At 45.8% G+C, this 23,726-nt stretch overlaps 1 long non-coding RNA gene and 1 pseudogene across 1 annotated transcript; both read left to right on the top strand.

Annotated features, from left to right (window-relative positions):
- The first annotated feature begins 2,951 nt into the window (after positions 1-2,951).
- Positions 2,952-3,954, top strand: LOC128125667 (glyceraldehyde-3-phosphate dehydrogenase-like; annotated as a pseudogene).
- An 11,340-nt stretch (positions 3,955-15,294) lies between these two features.
- Positions 15,295-23,401, top strand: LOC128094989 (uncharacterized). The gene is made up of 2 exons (XR_008213124.1): positions 15,295-18,972; positions 22,851-23,401. It is a non-coding gene; the product is annotated as an uncharacterized LOC128094989 (long non-coding RNA).
- Positions 23,402-23,726: the final 325 nt, after the last annotated feature.

Raw genomic sequence — 23,726 nt, 5'->3', positions numbered from 1 at the left:
CATGTACATTTGTATTCCAACCTCCCTCGGTCTCTCGCCCCTGCGAAATTCTGGTGGCATGACTTGGGCTCGAAGACCCTAAACTCAAACAAACAAAACACAACCAGCCTGCACCCAGGCAGTTCCTCATCTCTGTCCCCTCTCTGTTGACAGAGCCAACATTTTATTGAATGTCTGTTATGTGTCCCCAAAACAGTCAACAAAATCAAAGAACCTGCCAGGCATCCCCAGACCTCTGGCCTCTCTCTCTTCCCTCCAAGAAGCTCCAATTTCCCCCGACGTTTGCTGAGACACTGGGACTTTAGTCCATTGCCTGGCCCCCACTCCCACCCCACCCACCCCACCCCCACCTCCATGCCTGTGCTCCAAGGGCTTTGTCCCTCTCAACTTCATCTCTCCAAGGTATTTCCTCAGGAGTGTTCATTCCTTCTTAAGATGCACACTGCCCTGTTCAAAGGAGGAGGCAGATACAAATTGCCTTCGTCTTCCCTGGAAATGGGTGTTAACGAGTGTTGGTTATGCCGAGGTGCTGCCCCTCGTGGCTGGTCACCGCCGCGGCGGCCATGCTGGCGAGCAGCATGCTGATTAAAAGAATCATAGCCATGGTTACCTTTTTAGAGCTTTATTGGGGGGGGAGAGACAGAGAGACAGAGAGAGACACAGGGTGGGGGGAGGGAGAGGGGGGACCGACGGGAGGAAGGAGCGGAAAGGAGAGGGGACAGAGAGCCCACAGAGGGCTCACCCGCTTTTCAGGCTGGGAAGCCGGCGAAGGCTGATGACGTAATTAAAGACCAAATCCTTACAACGAGTCTGTGCAGCTCAAGTGAACACAGTGAGGGTTTGAAGGCAGGATGATCTTCCCAAGTGCAGAAAGAAACGCATGTGTCTGAGGAGGCTCTCAGTCACTCCCCACCACGATGGACGGATGCATTAGTTCTCCCATCTCTTGGTGCTCTCTTCTTGCCCTGTCCTAACAGTGTTGGCATGCTGTAGAATGGGGACCAACCGTAGAAAACCGAGCCTTGGCCTCGTGTCTCTGCAAGGATAGAGGCTGTAAGAGTGTGAGGTCTGGGGGAGTGGGGCCCTTGGCCCTAGACTGGTGACTAGTGAGCTTTTTTTTCCCCAAACCAAAGAAAGCAAGTCTTCCCAGTTCTATAGGGGTCAAATTGAACACCTTACCCAACAACTGCATGTGACACTGGCTGATGTTCCCAAGAGCCAGTCAGGTCAGGGTTTCCCTTGCTCAGAGGAAGCCTGTGTTCTGTTTCTCTTTACCCAGAATAAGAAATCCAACCATCAGTGGGAAAGGCAGAGAGCATTGGGAAATCCAGGGACTGCCTTGGCTCTGGGCCTCATCCACTAGCTCTGATTCCTTTCCTCTGTGCTTAAGTAGCTGAGAGGATTGCCAATAAATACAGTCCAGTGTGTCATCAGCCAAAAACTGGATTGCTTTATTCAAGGGAGAAATTATATTTAGGAAAAGAAAATTTCTCATTTCACATAAAAGGAGAGTTCGGTGGGTGCGAAGGTCGGCCAGCAAAGCTAGCGGGCACATGTGGTTTGTAGCCCACACCAAGAAAAAAGTCAGGCAGAAGGAAGCAGGGTGGCCATCTTCAGTGGTGGGTGGGTAGGTGACAGGACTATCGCCTAGAGTTTTTGAGTTTTTGAGAGTGTTTGGACTAAAGAGAAAGAGAGAGAGAGAGAGAGAGAGAGAGAGAGAGAGAGAGAGAGAGAGAGAGAGAGAGAAAGGGAAGGAGAGTCCTATGTATCTTCTTTCTCCAACATCAATATCTGAATTCACCTTGCTCATGTCTGACCTGTGTCTGACCTGGGAGATCAAGATCTAGATTTAGTTCTGCTTCCTCCCAAATTCTAACTGAAATGACCAAAGAACTATTATGAGCTGGGAACCTCCTGTCAGCGGTCATCAGAATCGAAAGGGAGAGTGGGCTCTTCAGTCAGATCTGGGCCTGGTAGCCACATCCTCCTCAGCAGCCCCAGGCCATCTCTATGGATGACTGGCTCTGAGTTCCCTTCTGCCTGTATCCTGAGCCTTATGCTGACCTCTGCAGGCCCTTCCTTCAGAAGAAGTCCTCAGGACTTCTTCCCCACCTGTCCTCATCCCCTGTCCAGGAGCCATTCCTCCTTGTGGACACAGCCCCAGTCTCTCTCTTTGGACTTTGCAAGTCCTGCTTCCATTCTTTCCCCTGGTGCTTTCTCTTCTTCATAGGGCCGATAGGGTGGTCCTTTCTTAAACCCAACTCATACCACTTATCTCCTCAGACTCAACCCAAGACATAAGGCAGGAGTCCTTACAAGGTCCCATCTGATCCCACCCTGCTCACTCTCTGATTATATTTTCTGTTACAACCCAGCCCATCACCCCATTCTAGCCATGATATTCTTCCCAACATTCCTTAAACATCCCAAACTCTCTCCCAGGCCTTTGCATACGCTGTGCCCTCTGCCTAGAACTCTCTTCTCCCAGGTACTACTCTCCAGTCTTCCACATCCTTCTGATTTATGCTCAGATTATCACCTTTCCTAACAGCCCTCCAAGGTCTCTACTCTTTCCTCATTCTCTAGCCCTTTATCTGACTCACTTAGTATGTCTCTACACATCACCACATTGTTTGTTTGCTATGTATCTGCCTGCTTCCTGTGTCTATCCTGAAGGAGGGCTGGATACCAGTACATGCTCAATATAAGGATTGGAATTCAAAGTTGTCTTCAAGTACATAACAAGTGTGAGGCCAGCCTGGGCTACATGACAACAGAGAGTGGGAAGGGAAGGAAAGTAATGGGAAGAGAGGGAGGAAGGGAAAAGAAAAAATTTTTAAATTGATGTTCACAATTTATAAAGAACTAAGAAAAACCAAAGCTCTCTGCTCCTCCCTGTTCAAAACAGCCAAATCTTCTTGTGCCATGCCAAGCCTCGTCCCTGAGACATGATGGTGAAGGTCAGAATAAATGAATTTGGCCTTATTGAGTGCCTGGTTACCAGGGATGTCACCACATCTGGCAGAGTGGAAGTTATTGCCATCAATGAACCCTTAATTTACTTCAACTACATGTTCTACATGGTCCAGTATGACTCTATCCATGTCAAGTTCAATGGCATAGCCAAGGCTGAGAATGGGAAGCTTGCCATCAATGGGAAGGCCATTGCCATCTTTCATGAGCAAGATCCCGCTAACATCAAATGGGGTGATGCTGGTGCCAAGTATGTTGTGGGGTCTACTGGTGTCTTCACCACCATGGAAAAGGCTGGGGACCACTTGAAGGGTGGAGCCCAAAGGGTCGTCATCTCTGCCTCTTCTACTGATGCCCCCATGTTTGTGATGGGTGTGAACCATGAGAAGTATGAGAACTCACTCAAGATTGTCAACAATGCTTCTTGCCACCGATGGCTTAGCCCCTCTGGCCGAGGTCATCCATGATAACTTTGGCATTGTGGAAGGGCTCATGACCACAATCCATGCCATCACTGCCACCAGAAGACTGTGGATGGCCCCTCTGGGCAGCTCTGGTGTGATGGCCATGAGGCTGCCTAGAACATCATCCCTATATCCACTGGTGCTGCCAAGGCTGTGGGAAAGGTCATCCCAGAGCTGAACGGGAAGCTCACTGGCATAGCCTTCTGTGTTCCTACCCCCAATGTAACTGTTGCGGATCTGACATGCCACCTGGAGAAAGCTGCCAAGTATGATGACACCAAGAAGGTTATGAAGCATGTATCTGACGGCCCACTAAAAGGCATCCTGAGCTACACTGATGCCCAGGTTGTTTCCTGCAACTTTAACAGTGATGCCCACCCACTCTTCTATCTTTGAGGCTGGGGCTGACATTGCTCTCAGGGACAACTGTGTAGAGCTCACTTCCTGGTATGACAATGAATACAGCTACAGAAAAAAGGTGGTGAACTTCATGGCGTACATGACCTCCAGGGAGTAAGAAGTCCTGGACCAATTACTTCAGCAAGGACGGGAGAGCAAGAGAGAAGCCCTCAGCTGCTGAGCAGTCCCTGTCCCAACTCAATTCCTGACATTGAGCATCCCCCTCACAGTTTCCATCCTAGACCCCCAGAATAATGAGAGGGGCTTAAGGAGCCCTACCCTCTTGATTACCATCAGTAAAGTTCACCAAACCCCTTCCCCCCCAAAAAAAAGAAAAGAAAAAAGAAAAACCAATAACATATTTATAAAAATAGGCAAAAATAGAAGCTTATTCACAGCAGAAATAAAGGAAAGGGAGGGTAGGCTGGCTATGGGTTTGGCCTACACATTTGCATTGTTGGGGGGTGAGATGCTAGGAGGGGGGTCTAGGAGTCTTTTGCTTTGTCCATGGGATCTCTGGGCAGGGCTCTGGTATTTCTCACGAGGTTATTATATATGATAAAAGCCTGTCCCTGCATTCTCTTTCTCTTTGTTGCTGTCCATGCTGTCTGACTGCTCCTTCCTGCAGGAGCTCCCACTACAAGGTGCTTCCTTCAGCTGGGGTCAGGACAACCCGCAGCCCCCTCCCATCCCTGTAGCAGCAGCAATGGCTGCTCCTTGGAGAGATGTTTTCGGCAGAGTTTCTTTTTGCCTCCCCTCCTTTGACCCAGCATTCTTAATTCTAAAGAAAACCCACACCTAAGCAATTAGGATATCCTTAGAGTTGCAGGTCCCAGGCCATCCAGTGACCTTCAGATGATATCAACGTAAGTCAAGCCCTCCTTATTCCTTTGTCTTGTGCATCAGATAACATAAGCTTTTACATAGCTGTGAAGTGGTGATATTGTGTTCCCCAGTATATTGTGCATCCTAATAAACTTATCTGGGGTCAGAGGACAGAACAGCCACTAGATAGACATAGAGACCAGAAAATGGTGGCACACATGCCTTTAATCCTATCACTTGGGAGGCAGAGATCCATACAGATCTCTGAGTTCAAAACTATACTGGAAACAGCCAGGCATGGTGACTCACACCTTTAATCCCAGGAAGTGATGGCAGAAATCAGAAAGGTATATAAGGTGTGAAAATCAGGAACTAGAGCTGGTTAAGCTTTTGCCTGGTTAAGCTTTTAGGCTTTGATCAGCACAGTTCAGTTGAGATCCATTTGGATGTTTCCTCAGGCTTCCAGTCTGAGGAAACAGGATCAGCTGAGGAATTGGCAAGGTGAGGTGGCTGTGGCTTCTTCTGCTTCTCTGATCTTCCAGCATTCACCCCAATAACTGGCCCTGGGGTTGTTTTATTAATAAGACCTTTTAAGATTCGTGCTATACTGTAAGGAAAAGATGTTTGTCTAAAGAATTAGAGAAACCAGACCTAGACTATCAAGATCATTGGTGATGCTCTGGAGGGAGGGGTCATAAAAAGGCACACTCCATGATGAAGGAGATTCTATGTAGTCTTCCTGCCTATTGCCCTCCACAACTTTCTCTCTGCTGAAGCATTTTCACAGACCTGTATTCCATAAGATAGTCTCTAAGGAAAGTAGCTTTTGTCCCCAGAGTATTGCCTTTTGAATGTTGCACAGGACATGAGTCTCATAACATTCTGATATTGAACTTTGAACCTCCCAAAACATCACTTTCCTCATGAATTATCTGCTTTGGGTATTTCACTGTAGTAACACAAAAGTTGAATAATACAGAAAATACATTTTAAAAAATGATCCCACTACTCTTTAAAAATGCAAATTAAAATATCATTTTTGAGCCATTGGCAAATATTTTCTTAAGCTATAATATGTACCAATGACCAGAACTGTAAGGTTAAGATCAGTTAAGATATAAGAGTTAATCATTCACTAACAGCAAACGTACGACCTGGTTGAATTTTTCTAAAAAATAATTTGTCATTGTTGGGATTCTGCCACGCTCCAGCTGCATGACTGCACTTGCGCAGTTCAGGAGCTAGGCAAGGGGTCTTGCATCTTACATCATCAGTGTGGAGCTGGTGATTATGTAGGCATGCACGGCTTAGCTCTGTAAGCCCACCTGTGCCTTAAAGAGCAGGACACACACAGACCCCACCTCCTCTCTCTGTTCTGTTCTCTCTTTCCCCCACCATCTTTCTCTCTCTCTCTCTCTCTCTCTCTCTCTCTCTCTCTCTCTCTCTCTCTCTCTCTCTCTCTCTCTCTGCATGTACATCTCCTCCAGGCCTGATTCTTCTGCCCTCCCTCGCTCCTAATAAAGCTCTGATACTGAGTTTTGTCTTGGCGTGGCTTGTGACCTTTCCTTGTGGTAACCAGCCCGGTAACCATCACCACTTATCATTCTTACAGTCATTGTGTAATATGGGCCCTTAATATATCTTCCATCTAGGTATGATAGCACATCTCTGTAATCTCTGCATTTGAGAGTCTGAGGTTATAGGTCTGAGGCTCAGTTTAGTTGTATAGTTCAAATGCAGCAGGAATACATGGGTAAATCCTGTTTCAAAAATGTGTGTGTGTGTGTGTGTGTGTGTGTGTGTGTGTGTGTGTGTGTGTGTGTCCTAGCATGTGTGTGGGAGGATGGGCCTTCCTTTATTCACCTCTGTTTACTAAGTAAATAAGAAAGAGGTGAGTCAAGGTTTATTCAAGAATGCATGCATTTTATTTTGAAAGATTAGAAAGAGCTAAAATCCCCCATAGAGGGTTGTTTTGATGGATTGTTTTATGTCCACATGAAGGAATACCAGGAACCATGAAAGGCATATTTCCAAAATAGGAAGCAGACAGGGAGAATTGAGAGCAGGAAGGTGGGGAGGGAGAACTAAGGAAGAGAGCTGGTATTAATCCCACTGGGCAAGAATAAGACCACTACCACAATGTGTGAGCCAAATTTGAAGCAAGCTTTATTAAATACTTGCCAGGACAATGGATACTGGCCAGGTCCTTACCTGGGATTCCCAGAGAATGGCCATGAATTACATTAGTGCTTATCAAGACAAAACCCACAAGGATAGGCACATCCCGCCTTTGTCCAGTCAGGGGTAAGTACATAGCCTAATGTACTTCCTGCCTATGTGTGATCAAGCACATCCTGTGCAGTTGGGGCAACCAATCTTGTCTACGGAAGTAAAAAACACTTGTCTTGTTATCTTACATGAACAATAGCCACCCACCAGCATTCCAGGAAGTCAACTGTCCTTGGGCAAGCAGGGCTTACAAGTTATAGGTATTTTTGTTTTACATGTCTCTTAAACACAGTAATTCAAGCTTAAAGTATAACTTCAACCCTCACACTGGGGAGGGAAGAGGTACCGTGAGCAAAGTACAAAAATATAGATAACAATGTCATAATGAAATCCATTCTTTTATATGCTAAAAACTCATCTTTAAAAGTCTAATAAGAGCTGGGCAGTGAAAGACCTTCTTGTTCTCGTTATCTAACCTTTATACTTGAACGAACGTGGCTGCATCAGGGAGCAAGGAGCACAGCTTGAAGGAGTTTCTGAACCTGAGGCTTCAGTGTGAGTCACTGAAGGAAACTGAGGCTGAAAATGACAGAACAGCCTCTCAGTCTGAGTAGGCAGCTTCAACCTAAGTGCATACTTGTCAAAGGCCGCGTGTGGCAGCTGAACCACTTACTGATCTATGTGAGCCTAGGGCAGGGGCCTGCTGTGGTGTGTGCTGTCACTCCAGAGAGAAATCCAGACCCACTGTGGAATATTCCTTTACACCATGCGAATATATGTTGCTGTGATTGGTTTAATAAAGAAGCTGACTGACCAATAGCTGAGCAGGACAAAGTTAGGCAGGAGAGCCCAACTGAGAATGATGGGAAGAGGAAGGGCAGAGTCAGGAGAGTCGCCAGCAGATGCAGAGAGAAGCATGCCATACTGAGAAAAGGTACCCAGCTACATGGCAAAACACAGATAAGAAATAGGGGTTAATATAAAATGTAAGAGTTAGCTAGTAACAAGCCTGGGTTATTGGTCGAGCATTTGTAATTAATATTAAGCCTCTTTGTGGTTACTTGGGAGCAGCTTGAGGGACTGTCACTTCAGCTTACAATTCCCAGCAGTTCACCTCTCTGAAGAAGGTTCCCACCCCCTGAGGCCTTTCAGCACTCCACCTGTGATAGCTCCACTCTTCACTCATGGCCTCCTAAACACGGGTCTCCCTAACCTTCAGCTCCACCGGAAGCTTCTATACTTCCCAATTCCCTGCATGCCTTCTGTTAACCATTTACATCTCAAAGGCTTGATCCCTGGCCCTGGAATGAGAGTCCATGGTTTGAATTTTGTTCTATGAATACTTGAAACATAAAAGCGTGAGCTCACCATATCTGCTGCTGTGTACACTGGGACAGAGGTCAAGAGCACTCCACTTTTCGGCACTCTGAGCAAAGAGAAGCCAGGGACAAACAGGTGAGATGACCAACACGTTCCACTTTGCCTGGTTCTTCAGGTTTGAGCACAGCAAAGTCCATATTCACAAAAACCCGCTGTCCCAGGAAAACCAGGACAGCAGTCACCCTGGGGAGCAAACAAAACCCTTTGGCAGGAATATAGAACATCCTCTATGGATTAATTGGACAAAGGCCCAGATTTTAGGGGAATCTTGCAAATGTAGTGTTATTTATCTGGCAGCTAATGAATTAGTTTCAGTATTTAAATATTGTCCAAAGCAGATACAGCATTTCCCATGACACTATCCTGACTTCTCAGTCTCTGAGAATCAAGGCCCTCTGTGGGGTTTATTCTCTTTACTATATCCCTGACTTGTGTATCTGCCCACACAACCAAACTGACCTTGGAAGCACCTATCTCTGTATTAGGGATACCCATGTTTCACTTGTGTGGCAGAAATAAGCTTCTGTTCTATACATCAAATTCTACAAGTAATGTTTTCCATTTCATGCCGATCGCTAAAAGCCAAAAGGCAAATTCACATTCAAACCCACAGGTAAAACAGACAACAGAATAAAGTCCAGGTATCAGCCCTGCCCAGCGCTCATGTCCTTTTTAGCTTTATTTTCTTTCGTTATTATTCTGGTTTTTTGTTGTTGTTGTTTTCTTTCTTTCTTTCTTTCTTTTTTTTTTTTTCATTAGAAACAAGTTGCACTGGCCAGGTGTGGTGATACACATCTGTCGCCCTAGCACCAGGGGCTGAGACAGAAGGATGGCATCTGAGGCAAGCCTAGGCTATCTTGTTAAGTTGTGCCTAAATAAATGGATAGAAAGGGATATGAAGAGCGGGCTCATTTGTTAAAGAACTTACTGCCCTTACAACAGACTCGAGTCTAGTTCCCAATGTTAGTGTCAAGCAGCTAACAACTTCCTGTAACTGTAGCTCTGGAGAATCCTATATCCAGTTCTGGCCTCTTCAGGCACCTACATACATGTGCACATACCCTCACAGAAAAAGAAAAAGAAAAACTCACACAAGGACTATGTCCGTGGTAAAACACTTGATTACTGGGCTTGGCCCTGTTCTCAATCTCTAACAATGAGAAAGAGACAAAAGACAGAGAGAGGAGAGATGAAGAGGAGAGGAGAGATAATGAGACCGAAGAGACAGGACAGAGAGAGAAAAGAGGAACAAGGAGAGCCACCGAGAATAGAGAGAAGGGGAGGGTGGGAGAGGACTGGGGGACACAGATGTGGGACAGTCTGGGGACAAAATTTACCCTTTAAAGATGCCCCCAGTGACCTACTTCCTGCCACAATCCCACCTCCTAATTGCCCACTCAGCTATGAATTCATCAATGGATCAATCTATTACATTAGAGCCCTCATGATCCAATCACCTCTCAGCAGCCCATCAGCTGCCAATCAAGTCCTTGACAGCTCAGCTTTTTAAAGCCTTGACACTGATGCTGTTCACAAGTTTCCTTCCCCCAGGGGGGCAAAGAAATACCCTAAGAACTCACAGAGCATTGGCAAGGCATGAGCCTAGCCAAGTGCCAAGCCCCACCCTGCTACCTCCCATCAGGCACCTTGAGAAGTAAGAGTGCACATAAGGAATTTAGGTCTTTAGTTTCTCCAGCTGCATCACAGGAATAAAATAACATGACCTTCAGGGCTACAGTGAGGAGTCATCATGCATACAAGCATGTATAAAGGCACACAGTAGATATGCAGAAATAGCTGCAGTTAGTAGTTGACACAAGCAGTAAGAGTGAGACGAGGTAGAAATAAATAATACAGAGATGCCACATAGTCCTCCACCTTCCTAACCTGTTTGTCCTGTCCTGTGAGCTGTGACCACAGTACCCCAGCCAGGAAGCCTGAGTGAGAAGAGTCAAACCATGGTAGACATTATCCCCCATCTCCCTCCTCCAGCCAAAGGATACTTGACAGGGTATGATGTCACAACCATGCCTTCCTCCCCAATCTCTATTTCTATCCACAGGGCCTAAGATCTAGGGAAATACTGAATGAGCATACAGCGGGGACAGACAAGATCTAAGCTGAGAGAACTGGAGAGAGCCTTTAACCAATGAGATCTGGAGACCGGGATGGTGGGCTCTGTCCCTGAGAATGGGGTGTGATGGTTCTAAGAGAAATCTCTTCCTATTAGATACTGCAGCCACACCAGGCACCTGGAGAAGCAGCCTTCTTCCTAGGGAACTCTGACTGAACTTCCCTTTCTACTTGAATAATCAAGTTCACAAAACTCACAGAGGCATTTTCATTAAAGCAATGGGGGGCACATTGCAATTCCAACCCAGAGAATCTTCTCAAAAATCTTCATGACAAAACAATGGTTTAAAATCTTCAGGAATCAGAGAAGTGAGTCCAAGGTACCCAATGTGACGATATAGTTAGTTATCCAACTCCTTTCATGTGCTCCCCACGCCCCTCAACCCCACCCCCATCCCTGGCACAAGTCCTATTTTCATTAGTCAGGATGGTCTATGTTCTACAGACTCCCAAACTCAATTCAGTGAGCCCAGCAAAGGACAGAATCTATCAGCTCAGCAGGGAGTCATAGTGGAGGCAAGGATGGAGCTAACTGCAGAACTCACTGGACCCTTCAGCTCTGTCTTCCTCTTGTGGCTCCTTGTTGGTGCCCTCATTTCCTTCAGGTTGACAGGGACTATTGATTTTGTATCCTCACAGTACTCTGGCCCTGAGAGAAACTGGCTTCCCTCCCCAGCTCCACGGGAGGCTTTAGTTTCCCTGGGCTTCATCAGATTCTTGTCCTTTTTGGCCATGGATCAGGTTCTGCTACCATTCCACCAGAAAAAGTCAGAGCAGACAAAGACAGTGGAGGGTCACTTCAACTTTCTCTGTCACAGCTTTTGACACACAGTCACTTCTTCCTTAAAGTATAGTCTCCAAACTCTGCTTTCCTGTGGTCCCCAAAGTCTGGGTTAATAAACAACCAAGATTGCTTCATCTCTGTTCTACCCTTACAGATTCGTGAGTCTTTTCTCAAATGGGCTTAAAGATATGCAGTTGAATGTATTTTATGAAATACTGTGTCTAAAAGGCTGAATTTTAATCTAAGTAAATTGTTTTGGGCTATTATAGGAAAACTCAAAGGCACGGCTGTCAATCATTCTCTTAGTCAGCTCTCCTCTGATTCTAGATATATTCAAGGAACATCACCCGGAGCATTTATGATAATGGGTTTGCACTGAGTTACACAACCAAATTTCCTTAACCTCAGAAATCACAGACTTCCAAAAATAGTGTTGGAGGGGAAGGATGGAAGATTCAGAGCAACATAATGCCAAATCCCAACCCTGTTCCTTTGTCTTCCAAGCCATATGTATGAGAGGGAATCAGATGGCAAGGAGACGCTGGAGAAAGGCTTGCCAACAGCCTTCTATTTGGAGGGGAGTTAAAGCCCATGATGGAGCTTGGCTCCCAGAGCAGTAGAGTTCAGAGCTGGGGCTTTGGGGAAGTGATTGCACCCTAACAACTTTGCCTTCCCTTGATGGGGTCAAAGCATGACTGTATTATTGGGAGACAGGGCAAAGTGGGAGATGGGGGCCCAGTTGGAAGAAGTGATTCCTTACAGTTCTGGAGGCTGGGAAGGCCAAAATCAAGATGCCAATCTGAGGTAAGGCCAATTCTGTTGAATTGATGTGTTTCGTAGGTTCTTCCAAGAATAAGATGCTTCCACAGTCTGGCCTATCTGCCCTGCTCCCCTCCCCCATCTTACCTCTTGCAACCAAATCCATTTTTAGAGAATCATCTCCTTGAAGAAGACATCCTTGACTTCCTCTCGAACCCTGGTTGCCTAAGATACCTAAAATCAGAAATGACACCTGATCTTTTCCACAGGTGCCCACTGAAGTGTCTGCAGTGCCAGTTTCCAGTCACCTACGAGTATCTGCATTGCTCCTCAGACCCAGAGCAAGGACTATGGGCTGTTTAACTGTCTAGTGCCCTGTGGAGAAAAGTACCTGAGCCATTGCAAAGGTCTCAGAGATGCTGAGTCATCATACAAATGGTCAGTGCCTACTGATGCTTGTGAAGTATGCTTTCATCATTCCAAGGGGATCACTCACAGCAGACATTGGGCTTATATAGTCTAATCTTAGACGCTCAGCAGCCTTTCCCAGAATGCAACCCTGGACCATCTTTAGAAAGTAGCTGCGGGTTGGGGATTTAGCTCAGTGGTAGAGCACTTGCCTAGCAAGCGCGAGGCCCTGGGTTCAATCCTCAGCTCAAAACAAAAAAGAAAAGAAAAGAAAAAAAAAAGAAAGTAACTGTACCTTCTTAGCTTATATATTGAGTAGATGCCTAAAGCAAACTGAAATACAGCACAACAGATCGGATAGGAGCCCATTCACATTGAAACATTTTGTAAAGCTGAGCATCGTGGCACACATCTGTAATTCCAGAGCTTGGGGGAAAGAAGAAAAGAGATTAAGAATCTATGGGCAACTTCAGCTACATAGCAAATTGAAAGCCAACCTAGACTACATGAGACCTGTCACCAAAAAAAAAAAAAAAAAAAAAAAAAAAAGGATTTTATATCAAAATTATAGAAGAAAGCAAAGGCATTGTTTTTAATTTAGAAAATCAAAGTGGTGAGGAGTGAACCCCAGGGGCTGGAGGCTAGATTGGTAGACTTCTTGTTTTATATTGTTGTATATTTTAATGTTCGCATTTTAGTGCAAGCCTGGATGCTTTTCATAATTTACCAATGTTCTAAAAACCTCTTCCTTAGCTCTTTACAATAGATAGATGGTCATTTCTTGGCTAACTTGACTGCTTTTTATATGGGATACCCAGGCAGGGGACTGCCTCCTACCCGGAGACCCCAACCTAGAAAGCTAGTGTGCCCTTTAGGTCAGCTACCCCACTCTCTAGGAAGGAGCAGGACATGCCCATTTCCTGATACTGTCCCTTCCTGTGTCTATTTCTCAGTGAGATGCGGAAGGTGAAGATGAGGAAGGAAGCTGCAGGGCGAGGGTCTAAGGCTGCTTGGCTTTCACTTAGTCTTGGTTTAGACAGAGCCTCAGGAGTATCTGGTGGCTCATGTGACCCCTGGGTCTGGTCAGTTGGTCCACAGATGTATGTAGTAGGTCCAAGTTCTCACTTTCTCACTGAGCGCAGGTGACACATCTGCCCTTGTCCTCTTTATACAAATCTCCTTCAGCGGTTTATAGGCACGGTAGATGGTGTCATGTCACTACTATCCAGTGTCAACTAGGTAGAAGCCCTGTGCCAGGTGTCTCCTCTGCCCCCTTGTAAATGTCCCCTCCTTGGCCCCTTCTCTGTGCCCAGGGGACTGACCTACGTGTTCTATCAATCTCTGCCTGACCCTCGTGCTCCCTCTGGGTGTGACCAGTGCAAAGCCTACTGAGAGGGGAAGAGAGGAGAGGAAGTTGAGCATATGTCCTGCTGATTTCTTTCATTGTAAGCCTGTGTGTGGGCAGTGGTTGCTCTTCCCAGGCTTTGTCGGGCCATCTCCCTCCAGAATTCTCAAATTACCTAGACACAAGCAAGTCATTTGTTTCCTGTGGGGTCCCAGCCAGATAAGGTGTTTCTCTATGAGAACACCCAGAAGGCTGTTTATGTCTAGGCTTTATGTAAGTCCAAAACGCATGTGGGAAGATGGTGATGCTCACTCTGTGACAGAAAATTCTAGAAAAGCATAAATCTATAATTTTTACAATTCAGAGGAGGAAGCAAGAGGATCAGGAGTTCAGAATGCATGAGACCCTATCCCAGAAATACATAACACCCAAAAAAAGAAGGCAGAGGAGGAGGAAAGAGAAGAATAGAAAAGAAAACAAAAGAGAAAGAAAAAATTCTAGAATATGTATGTACAGCTGCTATGCTTTAAGTCCTTCATGTTCTGTGTGTTCAAGGCTTGATCCCTAACCCACCCACGGCACCAAGCCTTTAACACGTGGAAGGGATTGAGAACTTTAAAAGCTAGGACCTAGCAAAAGATCTTCAGGTCACCAGAGCCATGCCGTGAGGGTACAGTGAGTCTAGACCATGAAACCAGCTTTTCTCGGCCACTGGAAGACTTAGCGTCATCATCCACACAAACCAACAGGGCCAAATGATCATGCACTGAGCCTCCAAAACTGTGATCCATCATGGTCCTTCTTTCTTGAGAAGCTGATTATTTGAGGCACCAGTTACCTGAGAAGGTGGAAAGTTGTCTGATATCCAAACATTGCTGGAGCTTCTTCCCAGGACACTGGAGAGAACCCGTGGCCAGTGTAGCAAGAGGAAGGAGAACAGACTAGCCTGCGTGGTTGCCCACAAACCCTACATCTTGGGCATGTCCTTCCTACTGCAGGAAACCTATGGACTTTCAGTCTTCACTTTTTGTATGCCTTTAGGGCAATTGTTTTCTGTGGCTTCCGTATCCTTATTATCAAAACAAAAGCTGATGATATCAGATATAGGTTGCTTGTACCTGTGCAGAAACTCTCCTGCCCAAGTCTGACCAGAGTGTGGCTGCTGCTGTAAGGACAGTGTACCTTTCCATGGCCTTCCAACATACTCACCTTCTACCTAGTGAGAGAACTTCCCTGCCCCCTCATCAATGCCTTCCTGGTGGCCTAATTAAGGAGCTCCACCTAAGGCTAAAGCCAGGAAGCCCAGGGCCAAGCCCTGATCTTGCACTTCCTGCTGCTGATTGGAGAAGGGATTCTCTCTGGAATCTGGAAGTTCCCATCAGCTTTTCCTTTTTGAAACATGAAGAGTTCTGCTACCTTGCTGGTGAGCCCATATGAAAAGTGTCAAAGACAGCATTAGAAGAAAGGAATTAAAAATGCTCCTTCTGACGAAACTCTGGACCTCAATGAAGAAGCCTGAATTCTAGCCTGACTCTTGCCACAATATACCTTGGCAGCAGCTTTGTGTGTGTGTGTGTGTGTGTGTGTGTGTGTGTGTGTGTGTGTGTGTGTGTGTGTGTTTTAGTATATACGCCCATGTGTGTAGGTGCATGTACATATGTGTGCACAGGCCTCTATCACTTTCTACCATGTTCTTTGACACAGGGTCAGAACCTGGAGCCTGTTAATTAACAGGACTGGCTGGCTGCAAAGCCCCAGAGATCCTCCTGTCTCCACCTCCCCAGAGCTGGGTTGCAGACATACACAAGCACTCTGCTCACGGAGTCACCTCCAGGCCTTGCAACTTTGGAGAAGTTCCTTGCTTTGAGGCTGCGATGTTCTTTTCTGTAACAACAGCCCTTGCAGATTCCAGTCTTAGTGGTAAGAACCCTATTACAATTACTAGAGAAGACTAGATTCTTCTCTCTGAACAGTCTTAGAGAACTCGAAACGTGTCCTGGGACAGTGGAGTGAATAGATGTGTCAGGCCAAACAATTCTGTGGTCTTTTCTCTACACAGACAAAGTCAGTAACAGGGGAACTGCTGGAAGTTTGTCCCACACACTTTCAAGGCTCCTACCATTCACTAATTTCTCATAGTCAAAGGCTTTAGGCTTTCAGAGGAAGCTGACCTTTTAAAAATACTAATAATAATTATTATTACTATTATTATTATTATTATTATTATTATTAAGGCTGCCTGTGAGCTATATTCCATTGAGGGTACAACTTGGCACAGGGTCTGTACTTTGCCAGAACACTGAAAAGCCCTCCTGAGTGGGTGTGCTCACAGGATACTGGGTCGGATGTAGCGAGGGAGAAGACAGGCCCTTCCTTGATGCGGGAGGCATGGCATCACTGAAAGTTGGGAAGGCGGGGCCCTTCAGGCCAAGGATGGGTGGGTTTGCCTCCTTTCACAGGAAATGGGTGAAGCCCCGTTAGGAATTATTCCTCAGACGTTTTGTACTGTAGAGGAAATGTCTTCTGATAGCACAGAGCTATTGGTTTCCTGTTGTGAACTAGGAATTTCTGGCTTGCCCAAGAATGGACAGGAAGGGAAAGGGTAGTTGTCTCTTGAAAGTCCTTGTTTAATGAAAATGCTAGTTCAAGGGTTTCCAGAATACTCCAACTGGCCAGAAGGGAGATTGGGGGTTGGGGGAAGGTCATGGTAGCAAGGGCGGTCTTATGGACAGGCAGGTTTGTGTGACACATTAGTTTTAAGAATACTTTCTGAGCAATTCTATGTGGTGGGCATTGTACTATGATAGCCAGGTAGACTAGATGGCTTGGGCAGTCTTCTCCCTTGAAATAACAAGTAAGTGGTGGACACTGATAAAATAACAAAAAAATAGGTTTTGAGTAATATAAGGCTAAGATGGAGCTATGGTTAAAGCACTGAGGAACATATAATGTGCTTGGATGAATCTTTCCTGTGCACATACAGCTGGAGAGGCCAGGAGAGGATATCAACCATCCTGCTCTATCACTCTTCCAACTTAGTTCCTTGAGTCAGAGTCTCTCACTGAACCTAGAGCTTGCCTTTTCTGCTAGGCTGGTTAGCCAACCAGCCCCAGAGATCTCCTATCTCAGATGCGCCCCTCATTCAGCCCCACACTTCCCCCTGCCCTGGGATTACGGGCATGCACAGTCACACCTGACTTTTATGTGGGTGCTGAGGATCTAAATTCAGGGTCATCTATTCAGCGTTCTTACCCACTGAGCCATCTCCCTAGAACCTTTGGAGTAGTCTTTACATGTTTTGGATTCTCCTCGCCGCCCTCATCCCCCACAGTTTATAATGATGTTGGGAATCAAAAACAGAGATTGAGGTTTCCTAGAGTGTGATATTGAGTACCGAGCACAGTCTAGGTTCTGAATGCTTTCCACCCATGTCCTCACCTAGTGTGGTAAGGACACTGGCCCTAAGAAATAAGTCTCTGGAATTCAGAAGGTAGCAGTTTACTAGAGATCACAATATGAAAGACACAGAACCAAATGTGAGCATCCCTCTTTCCTTTCCTGTCCTCCATCTCAGACTCCCTTCTCCAGTGTATTTTGGGATGAGCAGGTTTGCTACCTACCTTTAGTCGGGTGGGGGCTGACCCATTCTCTCCTCAAGGTATGCCAACAGGCATTTTTCATTGATATTCACATGAGTCCCAACTTACTGAAGAGTTTGATTAATTTTGTAATTCAGGGGAATTACAAAAACCAAAGAAATTCCCAAAAACCCAAATGAGGGATAGTCACCATCCAATTTCTTTTTCTCCAAAGAAGTTTAAAAAAATATCACCAGTCAATGGTTTGCCAGCATACCCTAGGAACTGGGTTGCATCCCCACGCTGAGTCTGCCTTTCTCTTCTTCCATGTGCCTAGCCCTGATTTGCTATGCAGAAGAATAACTGACTCCTCCTGTGATCAGTTGCCCCTCTCCTCCCAGGAGAGAATCACAAGAACCTACAGAGATGGGCCTTCACTGTGTGCTAACACTGCCTAGAGCACAGCTCTTTCCTTCTTTGTGCTTATAGGTCTGTGCACACATCAGACTGTTGAATGAAAGCAACCATATCATTTTTTTGTTAGTTTGTTTGTTTTTTGAGACAGGGTTTCTCTGTGTAGTTTTGGTGCCAGTCCTGGATCTCGCTCTGTAGACCAGGCTGGCCTCAAACTCACAGAGATCCACCTGACTGCCTCCCAAGGCTGGGATTAAAGGTATGTGCCACTGCCGCCCGGCATCACAACCCTATCTTTTTATAAAATATTGACAACTAACCTTTTTTCTTAGCACTTGATGGGTGTTCATGAACAGACATGTACTCTTCCCTGTGTTTGAAAGATTTTTGAACAGTGTTTGCCAAGAACCCAATTCCATCCTGGGAACTAGGGATCCAGACAGATGCTAATAGAATGTGACTGTCTTAGGGAGGTGGCTCTCAGTCCACCAGGGACACTGTTTATAATACAGACTGTGAGTTGGCCCTCCCCACACATAACTCCAATTCTCCTCTCCTGGGTCTTTCTCTGTGATAGCGACTCGGGAGAGAAATGCTTGTTTCTTTTAGTCTCCCGTCTAGCTAGAAATGGCTATGAAACACAGAACACAGTTTATATGATACAATTTTTGGAATAAACACAAGTCTGGGGAGAGGTGTTCTGGAAAAGCTTTCTATGACATGAAAGGAGGAACTAACGCACATGTAGCCTTCTGCTTCCTGTCTGGAATTCAGCCATGTGGTGGCCATCTTGTGATGAAGGGGTGGCCAGCCAACGACCGTGGGTGAGGGGTAATACATACCACCCCTGTGCTCTTGATGACAGCGCTGAGTGTATTCCCCACCTATGAACTGCCTAATTTATGTATTCTTTCTTTTTTTCCACGCTGTGAATGAAACCAGGGTCTTAAGTAAGTAGCTCAAGCTCTCTACCACTGAGCTGCATCCACGGCTCTTGGTTTTTGGAGGCACAGTGTTGTTACATACCCTGGAACTCATGACTCCTTTTCCTTCCAATCTCTGGAATAGCAGATGTGTCTTTTGAGCATGGGAGAAGCCCTGGAAAGCAGGAAGATATGGAGGGACTGAGGTCTGGAAAGACTAGTCTGCCAGGAGACCACAGGACGGATGAGGAGGAAAACGGTGAAAGTAGAGCATGCTAAGAGTGCCGGCCTCTCAACTGAGAAATAAGGAGACAGGGGAAGAGCCTGCGGAACTCAAATAAAGGAAGAGATTCGAGACGTAAGTGTTGGAGTCAATGAACCATACACACACACACACACACACACACACACACACACACACACACACACACACACACCATTTTGGAAATGCAAAAATTTCTTAAGGATACATGCTATAAAAATGTAGACAGGTATTAATAGATACTGGGTTATTTTCCCTTCACTCTGCTGCGCCTTAGGTTGCTGATCTTTGATTCCCTATTTAAGAATGAATGTCTGGGGCTTAGGATGTAATGAGTGATAGAATGTCTGCCTCACTTGCATGAAGTCCTGGGTTCTAGTCTCATCACTGTATAAACCTAGTGTGGTCATGAAGACCTATAATCAAAGCACTTGGGATGTAGAGATCAAAGGATCACAGAAGTTCAAAGTCAAGCTGGGCTGTGATGGCCCATGCCTTTAATCCCAGCACTCAGGAAGCAGAGGTAGGGCAGATCTCTATGAGTTTGAGGCTAGCCTGGTCTACAGACTGAGTTCCAGGACAGCCAAGGCTACACTGAGCAACCCTGTCTTACAAAAAAAAAAAAAAAAGTTCAAAGTCTTCTTTGACTACAAGTAAGTTCAAACCTTGTCTGGGCTGCCTAGTACCATGTCACAACGACAAATGAATGTCTTTTAAGAGATCATCCAAAGTTACCCTGACCTAGAAAGGCCATGCCCTGAGCCCTCCCTTGGTCCACTTTTAGGTTCCTGAAGAGTCTCACCTCAGTAGCCCCTTGTTGCACTCTACCTGGGGACTGCCTGACTAAAGTCCTGCATTGTCTCGACCTTTCTACTTCAGTCATCTGAAGAGCACCCTGCTTATTGCGTCCATCACCTCAGGCACCTCCACCTCCCTGAGCTCTCAGCCTCCCTCCCTCTCAAACTTCCAACTGAATAGGCAGCCCCAAAGCATAAGGTGGGAGGAGACTCACCTTGCCTGCGGCTTCAGGTTAGAAATAATATCAGACCAACCATGATGGCACAGTTCATTGATCCCAGCACTCACAATCCTGGTAGGTCTCTATGAGTTTGAAACTACCCTAGTCTACCTTGTGAGTTCCAAGCCAGCTAAAGCTACACAGTGAGATCTTGTGACAAGCAGAACAGAACAAAACAAAGAAAACAAAAAAAAAGAAAAGAAAACAAAATTTCAGAATTCAACCTGGGTTTCACAAAACATGAGTACTCCGTGAGATGAGATCTCCATAGGTAGCTTGGTTTTTTTTTTAAGTTCCTCTGTCAAACTTAGATGAAGTTAAAGATAATTTTAACAGGCTAATATTTATCATATGATAATACAGCCTGGCATTTGCAAAAGCCCTGGTTTGGCTCACCAGGATTCTCTGCCCTTGTTGGGCAGCAGCTGGGGCATTCTGTGGCTGAGTGCATCTTTCCAAGGAGCAGCAGATCCCTCCTTCTCTTTAGAGTTCTCTTCTTGTTGCCTAATTGCCAGGCCTCGCTGGGGAAGGAAAATGACTGTGTTCCAGTGTGAAGGGTCTTCTTCCTTTTATGTACAAAGAGGAGGAAGCCCCCAGCTCCCAGGGCCCCCAGTGAGCCTCGTCTAGGGATTCAGGCCATGGTGCGCAGCTGGCAGGCCAGGGACCATCCGTCCTCTCACTGCTGGACAGAGAGACGCCTCTGTCCACCAAGTCCCACCCAGGTTGCTGAGGCTTTCAAAGTAAAGAAGAAAATGGGCAGGAAGTGAAGGAAACTGTAAATGTGTCTGGAGAGAAACAGACACCACACCACACACACACACACACACACACACACACACACACACACACACACACACACACATCCCTTGTGACTACCCTTCTACCTCGGTCTTCCTCCCCTCCCTTCTCCTCTCCCTCCTCCCCTCCCTTTTCCCCTCCCTCTTCCCCTCCCTCCTCCCCTCCCTCCTCCCCAGGGTTCTTTCCTCTCTTTCTCTTTTGCCTCTGCTCAGGCTGCACTAATTGATTCCATTTCCTCTGTTGAAGCTGCCTTCCCTTCCCAAGCCCAAGAAAACCTTTATCTCATATCTAGGATTTGCTTTGAAGTACTTGGGGGTGTAAGTAAAGAAGTGTTCAGTCTGACTGAGGTTAGGTTATTGGGATCCATTCCCCTTTTAAGTAACATTTAAAAAAAAAAAAAAAAAACACACACCTAGCAGGCATGGTAATAAACAAACTTGGCCTTCAGGGCTCTTAAAACAAACTGCCAGACAAACCCAAAGTCATAAAACAAATAGAAAGGGAGCACACGCCAACGAAACAGAAAGTCTAAATATAAAGTCTTAGGAGTAATTACAGAGTTGTAAAGTTCAAAGTCCTGGGGAATGATTAGTAAGCCCCCCCCCCCCCTTTCGTGTCTCAGAACTGAAGAACACAGTCTGCTCAGCCCGACACAGCCCTCAGCATACCTCCACAGTCAAGGGCAGGATGCCGCCTCCTTACACAAACTCACTGCAGTTCTGAGCCCTAACTGTTTCTGAATATAAAGAAATAAAAGATGCAAACTTACAAACAACATGAGCTTGTATTCAGGATAGGCTCTTCACTGAACCTGTAGCTCAATTCGGCCAGACTGGCCGACCAAGAAGGCCAGAGCTCCTCCTGTCTCCACCTCCCTACTGCTAGGGTCACAGGCATGAGCCACAGCACCCAGCATGTGCCTTGCATGATGAGGGGTGAATTCAGATCTGGCTGATGTCCCCAGACCCCCTGGTTTTAGTTCTGAGAATTTTCAGGAATATATTAAATGCTTGGTTTTGGTTTGGGGTCAACACTGACTGTCTGCAAAGGGGGCCTGTTTAAAAGTTTTGTTTTAGGGGCCAGAAAGAGGGCTCAGTTGTTAAGAGCATTGAATGCTCTTCCAGAGGACCCAAGTTCGATTGCCAGAACCCACATGGTGGCTCACATCCATTCATAACTCCAGTTCCAGGGGACCTGATGGCTCTTGCTGGCTTCTACAGGCACTGCACACATGCAGTACACAGACATACATGCAGGCAAGACACCCAGACACATCAAATGAAAGTAAATACTTCTTTTAAAGTTTTGTTCTAAGTGAACAACTTCAACACATAAATGTAAATAATGGGGTTCTTTTTCTTTCTTGCTTGCTTGTTTTCTTGCTTTTTTGTTGATTTTTTTTTTGCGGGGGGTGGGGGGGTTTGCTTTGTTTTTTAAGACCATGTATCACTGGCTAGCACTGAACTTGCTTTGTAGACCAGCCTGGCCTCAAACTTACAGAGATCCACCTGTCTCTGCCTCTCCAGTGTTGGATGTAAAAGCATGCAACACCACACCCAGCAATAATTTTATTCTTAAATGACTTCCTTCATAAGTTTATTTTGCTCATACTTCTAAAGTTATTTAAGTTTTCAACTACACTAAGAGCTTTGAAATAAATAAATAAATACAAGTAAATACCACCAGATATTCCCTACAGTGTTGTCTTTGGGGAGCTGGGGGGAGGGGCTTAATGATCTGGAATGTTTCCCAGGCCACACCTAGGACACTGCAGGATGCCTCACAAGGCCTGGCCCGGATCCTGTCACACCTGTGTCCGTCTCTATTAATCCCTTCCCTCCACCCCACCTGCCCAACACCCAGACTCCTATGATGTCTGGGGAATAATGTGGGAATATGAGGGTTGGCCAAAGCACTCAAATCTCACCTCTTGTCTATCTTTCTCTCCTTTGAACACCAAAGGTGCTTTCTTCCTACACTCAGCTCTCTGCTGTGTAGACTTTACCTTCTAGGCAGAAGCACACACACACACACACACACACACAGAGAGAGAGAGAGAGAGAGAGAGAGAGAGAGAGAGAGAGAGAGAGGTTATAATCAACAGGGAAATTGTCAGTTTTGAGCTAACAAGTTTTGTCTGGTTTTTATTTCATGTCAGTGTTCTTCAATCCATGAGGACAGTCTTTCCATCCTTCTGTGACCACGCTCTGAAAATTCTGTTGTGTATCCTGGTCAAGAGACATGCTTGACACATCTTGGTTTTGAGATGGTTCTTACCTAGCCGATGGAGGATGACCATATGGTGGCTCCCATGGCTGTGTATGGATAGATTTGTTCCTATCCACTGGCTAGTCTTTTTTTAAAAACCCTGCCCAGAAGCTCTTCTACTAGTCAAAGAGTCCCATAACATCACATTTACTATGGTCTAGGTATGGTTTTAGTGTGTTCTTCAAAGATTCTTGGGCTGGAAACTTGATTCCCACTGTAGTGGGGTTAGGAGCTCATGGGACCTTTGAGAGGTAGAACCTCATGGGAGATCATGACTGGCCCTTCCCTGCTTTCAGACTTCCTAACTCATCAAGATCACACACATTTTTCACCAGTTTGATACATCTACCATGAGGTCCCCACCCAAGCCCAGCTGATGTCAGAAGCACACACCTGAATCTTCAGAGCTATAAGCAAAATAAATCTCATTTCTTTATTAAATCCTCCAGTCTCCAGCATTTTGTTATAGTAACAGAACATGGACAAATGCGATGGTGAGGATTGCTGCATTTGGAGTTAGAGTGGTTGTAGATCCAGATCAGGAAGGAAAATAAGCAGAGATTGAGCCTTATGCAAAGTCTGCAAAATTAGAATATGAAAAAAAATGAATTGTTAAAGGTGATGGCTATTCTTATCAACTTGACTACACCTGGAATTAACTAAAACTCAAAAATGGAGGGCACACCTGTGAGGGATGTTTGCTTAATTTGAAGTGGGAAGATCTGCTTCCAATCTGGATTCACAGGCAGCAGGAAGAGAGATGCTG

The sequence above is a fragment of the Peromyscus californicus genome, unplaced genomic scaffold, assembly GCF_007827085.1.
Source record: "Peromyscus californicus insignis strain IS unplaced genomic scaffold, ASM782708v3 Scaffold_4__1_contigs__length_199733344, whole genome shotgun sequence".
NCBI classification, from domain to species: Eukaryota; Metazoa; Chordata; class Mammalia; order Rodentia; family Cricetidae; genus Peromyscus; species Peromyscus californicus.
Note: the sequence above shows the minus strand (reverse complement) of the source record. Positions and strands in the feature narration are given on the sequence as shown.